The sequence below is a fragment of the Fukomys damarensis genome, unplaced genomic scaffold (genome assembly GCF_012274545.1).
Source record: "Fukomys damarensis isolate Sample0158 unplaced genomic scaffold, DMR_v1.0_HiC HiC_scaffold_39, whole genome shotgun sequence".
Lineage (NCBI taxonomy): Eukaryota > Metazoa > Chordata > Mammalia > Rodentia > Bathyergidae > Fukomys > Fukomys damarensis.
Genome location: NW_022900951.1, coordinates 106637149 through 106644989, shown reverse-complemented (window position 1 = coordinate 106644989; position 7841 = coordinate 106637149). Strand labels below are relative to the sequence as shown.

General features: G+C 36.1%; 1 long non-coding RNA gene and 1 pseudogene across 2 annotated transcripts in view; one reads left to right on the top strand and one right to left on the bottom strand.

Moving 5' to 3' along the window:
• LOC117284733 overlaps positions 1-7841 on the bottom strand; it is an 88134-nt gene that overhangs the window by 72595 nt on the left and 7698 nt on the right. The window lies entirely within an intron of this gene.
• On the top strand, positions 7149-7386 carry LOC104850879 (annotated as a pseudogene).

Genomic DNA, 7841 nt, shown 5'->3' with positions numbered 1-7841 from the left:
GGGAGGAGGGGGTGAAGGGAGGGCAGAGGTAAGGGGAAAAAAATGAGAATCAAGACTTGCCATGTAAAGGTACATGATCCCAACAATGAATGTAACTGTACTGTATCCCTAAATGTACCAATAAACTCAATTAAAAAAAAAAAAAGAAGGTTGATAATATGGATTAGCATTGAGACTAGTACTTAGGAAAGAGGGAGGATTTGGGGGATGGTACTCTATTAATCAGATTGCTTTGGAGTAGGCAAAAGTCTCTTTTTAGAAGTTTAATTACTAATAAATATTTTTCTTTTGAATATTATCTATACAGAAACATAAGGAAAGAACTAAAATATCAGATCCTTTTCAAAATACAGGTAAGAAAATGAACAATATTTCTGTTCTATTTTTCAGTTACATATAGTTTTTATAAGGTTTTTGCAGTTATGGTTTTTCCTGAAAACCCATGCTTATTTTGGTCCTAGAAAATTGCAAATTATTCATAATTATAAATGTTATGATCTTATATTTTTGAATAACTGATGGGTGAGTAGGCCTTTTGGGATTTACAAGGTGTGAGGATGTTAGAATCTGTGCTGTGGCTGCTTATCCTAATAGTCAAAAGTAAGCTGCTGGCATATTGTACTGTGATTTGGGAGTTCCAGTACAGAGAATTCTCCCCAAGAAGATCCCCACCTTCTACTGCCATCGTTCTGCCCAAACATATAACTGCATTCTGTTTTCCGTATCTCCAGAGAGAAGTTGCTGCTAGTTTTTGTTGTTGTTATGTATTGTTTTTTGTTTGTTTTTTTTTTTCATTACTGGAGATTAAATTCAGGGTCTTCACACTGAACTACAACCCTAGCCCTTTTTTTTCCCTTTTTTTATTTTGAGACAGAGTTTTTCTAAATTGCACAGACTGGGCTCAAACTTGCAATCCTCCTACCTCAGCCTCCAAGACTGCTAAGATTACAGGTGTGCTTTACCACACCCACGTATCTCTGCAAAAGCTTCCCATGTATATTCTGCACTTGTACACAAATACACACTTAATGAACAGTGCTAGGACATCGCCAACCAGGTGGCCAACAGGCCCATCAAATCTAGTATGCACAAAGCCAACTGTATCAACTTTCAATAAACCCAAACCCTGTTCTCTGCTCCTATTTTTGTCCAGGCACAAAACCTGGTTTATCTTTGATTTTTTTCCTACTGCTCTTATTCCATATCCCAAAGTTTTCACATTCTAATCTACTCTTTAAATCCTCATAACTTTCTTTTCCTATTTGTCACTGCTACCCTTAACTACTGCAATAATTTGTCTTCACTCTCTTCTTCCTGTAACCTATGCTACATGTTGGTGTGAGTGGAATCTTCCTGAAAGACAGCTTTAGACACCCACTCTTCTATTTGAAAGTCCTCAGAGGGTTTTCCTCACCTGCTGAATAAAGTGCAAAACAGCTCATTCTGCTGGAGTGGTAGGTGGATGAGGGGAAATTACTCTGGCCAAGGAAGTTAGAGCCAAAGATTAGGGAGTTGAGGCTTATCCTTGAGGCAACAGTGAACCAGCGTACATTTACAGGCACAGGAATTTATAGAGGCAACAAGTCACTTTATTCATCCACTGCCTTACCTTGCAGAAATAAATACATCCTTGACTCTGGTTATTCTAGATAATAGAGCAGCCCAGAAAAGAGAACTATATTTCTTTCTCATATTTAACAGTACCTCTTGTTTTCCCCAGGAATAAAAAGTGTCTTCATTCATTCTGAAGTTGTTACTTCTAAAACAAGTGTCCCTAGACAATCTCTACTGAATATTCCAGAGCAAGCAACAATGAAAACTTCTTTCTTACCAGATGCAGACAGATCCAAAAAAGTAAGAAATTATGATCAATATTGATATAAAAAATTCATTCATTAAATGACCACTTTGAAAAAGCCTTATTCTCTGAAATTAACTATTCTACTATAAGATTCTATAAAAATTAAAATGCAGACTTGGTAACAGTCCTGGGTTACTTGTCTACTGACCCATGGTTAACAGTTATGTTAGTTTTGCTACACTGAAATTGCGGGGAGTACCAGTAATAATTTGTAAGCTGTCAAAAAAAAATTTTGAGGTTTGAAATTGTTAGATCCAAATTTTGAACATTATAGTTGCCTTGGTTGTGTGTGTGTATTGTGTATTGTGCATGTGTATATTGTATATTGTGTGCGTGTGTGTGTGTGTGTGTGTGTGTGTGTTTGTGTTATTACTGGGGATTGAATCCAAGGAGCACTGAGCTACATCTTCATGCAATCTTTTAAGTTTTATTTTGAAACAGAGTCTTGCTAAGTTACCCAGACTGTCTTCAGACTTGCCATTGTCCTTTCTCAGGGTCCCAAGTAGCCAGGATTATAGGAGTGCAGCACCACACCCAACTTGGCTTGGTTCTTTATAGTGATCACCTGAAGCAATTCAAGTGTTCGCACTCAGTAGCCCTCAGTTAGAATCTCTCTAACCAGTCGGCTACAAGAACTTCAAGGTACCTGCTTGTGCCCTGCAGAGGAAGCATCAAATTGAGTGCTTGTGAATCACTTCTCCTTGAGGGCCGATGGCGTGCAGAGACAGCCATATTGTCCTACTGCCCCTTCTGTCACCAGTGTTCAGCCATCAAATGTTGGAAATTTAGTAGCAGATGTTCACAGTGCAGCATCTCGTCACAGCACAGATTGTCTCTATAGCTGCCACCCTGTTGTTATTATAGGAATCATACCCACATCACAGTCTTAGCTCTTTTAGCACTGTTTTAACTACTTCCACTGCACTAAAAAATAACATGGCTTAAGAGAGATTTCACTGTGGAGGAAATTTACTGGTGCTCCTAAATGAATTCTACGTAACTAAAGTAGAAAATGGCATCATTTGCTGTCTGCTATGTTAAAAGCATCGTGATAGACACCCTTATGTGGCTAAAATCAAGTATAAATGAGCATTTATGAAACACCTGCTGTGCACAGGCCACTGTGCTACTATATCAATTTTCATAATCAATATGCTCATTGTCTAAAGAAAGAAACTTAACTTTGAGATAGTTGAGTAGTTGCACATCAGGAGTTAATTCATATTTTTATTAGCTTCAATATAGAGACAGAAAGAGTCCCAGTAGTATAACATGGATGGTAAACTTTGTACTACCTATGTTACCCAAAAAGTCAATAAAAATTTAGACCACCATTTTTTAAAAAGAGACTTTGAAATATGTTGGACAATATGAGTAAATGATCATAAATATCTCATTTGTTTTGAGAAATATCATGAACATTTTGATCACAGTAGAATATGATACTAGTGTTCAACCTGTTTCTTCCCTTCCCTTAGTGGTAGAAAATGTATTCTGGTGGTTTGTTTCATCTCTCAGGCTCAGAAAAAAGTAAAGTACTTTGTTGGACTTATCTCCCCATATAGTTACTGAAGAAGTAGAGAACTTTGCCACATCAAAACAAATCAAATTCCATGTAGGCATCTGCCTTCCAGATCTCTGAAAACATTTTCCCCTAGTTAGCTGTTCAATTGATTAGCTTCCGTGCCTATCACTGCATTACAAAGTTACTTTAGAATATCAATGAATTCTATTTACCTTTGAATTCTTCAAATGATACATGTACTATAAACCAAATAAAATATGGATATTTTATAAATAGACATTTAAAATAAGTTCTTAAATCATTTTCTTAAATTTCTGGATTTTTTTTTTTGTACCAGGGATAGAACATGGATCCTTGCACTTGCGGAGCAGGTGATGGAACCACTGAGCTCTAAATCCCTGGCCCATTTTTGGATTTTTAATGTGAAAAGTAGCCAATGTTCAAATCCTCTAAGGACTTCTTTGAGGGGATGCTTGTTTCATTATTTTTATTATTCTTATGTCATATATAGGTGATTTGTGCCAATTTAACTGGGAAGAAGACCAAGAAATCAAGCAACAGTCATGAGTCAGGTAAACATTAACAACTGTTATTAAGCAAATCTTGCAGTCCACTAATTCATTCACTCAGCTAACATTTATTGGGCTTCTACTACATGCCAGGCACTGTATCAATTATTGAACAAAAAATGGCAAAAACTATGGTCCCTACCCTTGGGTTTTACATTTTAATGGGAAACATTCTTGTCAGTAATCAACCCAATAGTATAAATATATAATGTAGGTGTATAATGGAAGGATAGGGAAACATTCACAGAAGCCATAATTAGCTGACACGTGAAGAATGAGAAAGACTATTCTAAGCAGACAAATGAAACACTATAGAAAAGATCTTCCAGGGAAGATAAATACATTTACCAAAATATAGACATTAGAATATGGTGTGTTTTGCAGAAATGAAAATTGTTGCAGATTTGCTTTAGCTAAAAGTTGTAATTCGAGAATTGTAGAAGACAAACCTTAACTGGTAAATATGGATTGGATCATTAAGATTCTGGTAGGCTGTGCCAAGCATTTACTTTTTATCCTGTCATCAGAGGAAAACTATTGAAAAAGATCAGAATTTGCCTTTGCAAAAGAGGAAAAATGAAATTAGATAGGATTCAAAGAAATAATAAAATAATAACAGCTTTATTAGGTTATAGCCTGTAAATCTTTACCATATTGAAGTCAAGGTTTTCTTTGTGGCCAAATATGTGACTGAGACTTGAAAGTGTTCCATGGACATACCAAGAATATCTATTTCCTATCTGACAGATGTAAATCTATAAATGAATATTAAATTATGTTTAATGACTATATTATTCAATGCCTTTACTGATTTTCATGTATTAGATTATCTTTTCTTGCTGTCTACTACATGTTTCCACGTGTCAGACAGGTATACTGATGCTCTCCACTATAATGCATTTACATCAAATCTCCATTGCATTTCTAATAGATTTAACACATTTAGGCTCTTCAAGATAGTTAATCCTCTGTTTTGCTAAAAACAATAGGCTTTGAACATTTTTAACAGTTCCATTAGATATCTTTTGTTGAGTAATAAATTTCCCTCCAAAACTTGGGCAGCTTAAAAACCTCTGATAATAGGGCTGGGGATTTAGCTCAATGGCACCATGCTTGCATGCACAAGGTCCTGAGTTCGATCTCTGGTACCAGAAAAACAAAAACAAAAAACAAAAAACTCTGATAGTTTCTATGGTCAGAAATATGGAAACAGCTTGATGAGGTGGTTTTGATTCAGTGTCTCATGAAGTTACAATCAAGGTATCATCCATGCCTGTTGTAGGCACCTGAAGATTTGGCTAGGACTAATGGATTCGCCTCCAAGGTGGCTCAGGACTCTTGGAAAGAGGCTTCAACTCTTTACTAGCTATTGGTCTCAACCTCGTGTGGACCTCTCTACAGGGATAATGATATAGCAGTTGATTCCCACAGAAGTCTCAGAAGTTACAAACCATCACTTCTATTGTATTCTACTGAGTAGAAACAAGTCAAACCCAAGGACTAGGCAAGCACTCTACCACTGAACTACATCCCCAGCCCTGATCATTTCAATTTACTGGTTATTCACAATATACTTCACATTTATTGGAAGAAAAAAATAAATGCCAAATCACCTTGACTTTGAACCAGAATCAAATTAGTAATACCACTTTCTATTACTCAGAGCTTTCAATTTGTCTAGACTTTCATTTAGTCAAGGCACATGCATAATTGACATAGACCATCCTAGGATTCCTATGGACATGTACTAAATGAAGACTTGCTGTAATACCATTACCTAGGAATATTTACTAAAATTCTCTTATAGAACTAGATGGCATACAAATGTGTTAGATAGTGTTTGAGTGCTAAGAAATTAATGATTTGCAGACAAATGAACAAGAGAATTAAATCAACAAATAAATGTTATCGAGTGCTTACTATGTTTCAGACACTGTAAACTCATCATTACAATACAGCACAGCAAGTCCTATAATAGAAGGATGTATAGGATGTTTCAGAAGCATTAACCGAGGATTCCTAGGTAGATTTTAAGTAAGTCTCTTTGGAGTACGCAACATGAGCTGAACAAATCCTAAAGAATGAGAAGTTTAAAAGAGGGACACTAGAGTTTCAGACAAAGGAAACAGAGCAAAGACCCTGAGGTGTGAAACATATGACTATGTTTACAGAGCTGCATGTTGCTATGTATTATTGAGCACAGAATATATGTAGGACAGGGATCAAAGATCATGCTGGCAAGGTAGGAGAGGGCCCAGATTTTAATGTTCATTTTATGCTCCAAGGAGTCCTTGGAGGGTTGAAACAGAGCAAATGGTAGCATAGACTAAAAACCTAGTAAGATATGGTAGTTGTCATTTTTACAAGTATGTAAAGGATTCCAACAATCATTTTCTTTTTCTGTCTAGAAAATCTACCAGCAGCACAGAGAATTGAACTGTCTCGTGATTCATCACATAAGTATCAAAGAAAACTTAATTAACAAATTATTTTAGTAATTACACAATAATGCTACTTGAAAGCAGATTTGTCATTCTCTCTTCATTTCTGTGGTTCTACTTATATTTAGTGAATCTCCCATCTTTTGTAACCTGCCAGGACCAAGCTAAAAGTGTAGTCATTTACACTCTTCTACATCTTTCTGTCCTCACTTTGGTTCTATGCTCTTTGAGCACCCAGGGTTTTCAATCCCCTTTCAGGTAGAAGTCTCTTACCACCTGTCCTCTCCATATATCTTTCCAGGATTTGCATCAGTCCTCATTTTCTTGGTTAAAAGTGCACTTTTGCTTATACCATTTGAGGTTATTGCTTTCCTAATAATAATAAAATAGTTTGCTATATATAGTATTAATTACTGCTACCCCATCCTGAGGATATTTGCACTATAATTTAAAACAATCTCAGAGAGGTTGCCTGTCTCCCAAGCAACCAGGTCACCCTTGGAGCCAGCTTAGTATTCTCGCTCCAGGAGGAAGAAGTGGTAGGCCAGGGGGAGTTGCAAAGTCATGGAAGTGTCCACTACCCCTCTTTATCTCCTTCAGAAGTATATAAGATAAGCTTTATATTTCCAAATTGAGACAAGTATGAGGGTGACTGTACAAGAACATCTTCTGGCAGCTATGAGAGAAAAGGAATAGGTATTCATACCATTCCTAATGGAATTGTCCATACAGGAAACTGGAAAGATGAAAAAATGAAAGGTTTTAGAAAAACTGAGCATTTTTCGGGAGCAGTATATGAAGAACAATGTAAGGACAGTATGTTTCATGGATTGGGGACTTAACACTTTCCCAACTGGGGAAAACACACTGGAAATTTCAATGAAAATTGGGTGGAAGGTGAAGGGGAGTATACTGAAACCCAAGGACCACAATGGAGTGGTAACTCATTTCACAGCTGCTCCAGGTCTGAGACTAAAGCTGTACATATAGATGTTCTAAATTAAAGTTGAAATGAGGAAATTGAAGTCTTTAGTTTGAAGTAGAGTGACTAACTCTGTCATCTGAAATGACTACACACACTTACCTCTGTAAATTTTCCAATACAACCATAAAAAATAAATAAGATAAAATAATCTCTAATGATGGAAAATAAAGGGCAGTAGAGAGGACTTTTATTTTTAGCCTGTGAGACTTTCTGCCCTCAAATCTTGATGAACACCTGTTTTGTAAATATCCTGTTCTTTTCAACCTGGAAAAATATTTCATGCACATGAAATGACTCAATGGAATGCACACATATTTTACATACCCAAAAACAAATAAAGTACAGAATATGTTTTATAAATACTAAATTACTGAATGTCTATAATTTTGTTCAGATGACTGCAGAACCTGGAAAAGCTGTTGCTGCTATCGATGTATAACATACAATTTTTAGTCTTTTT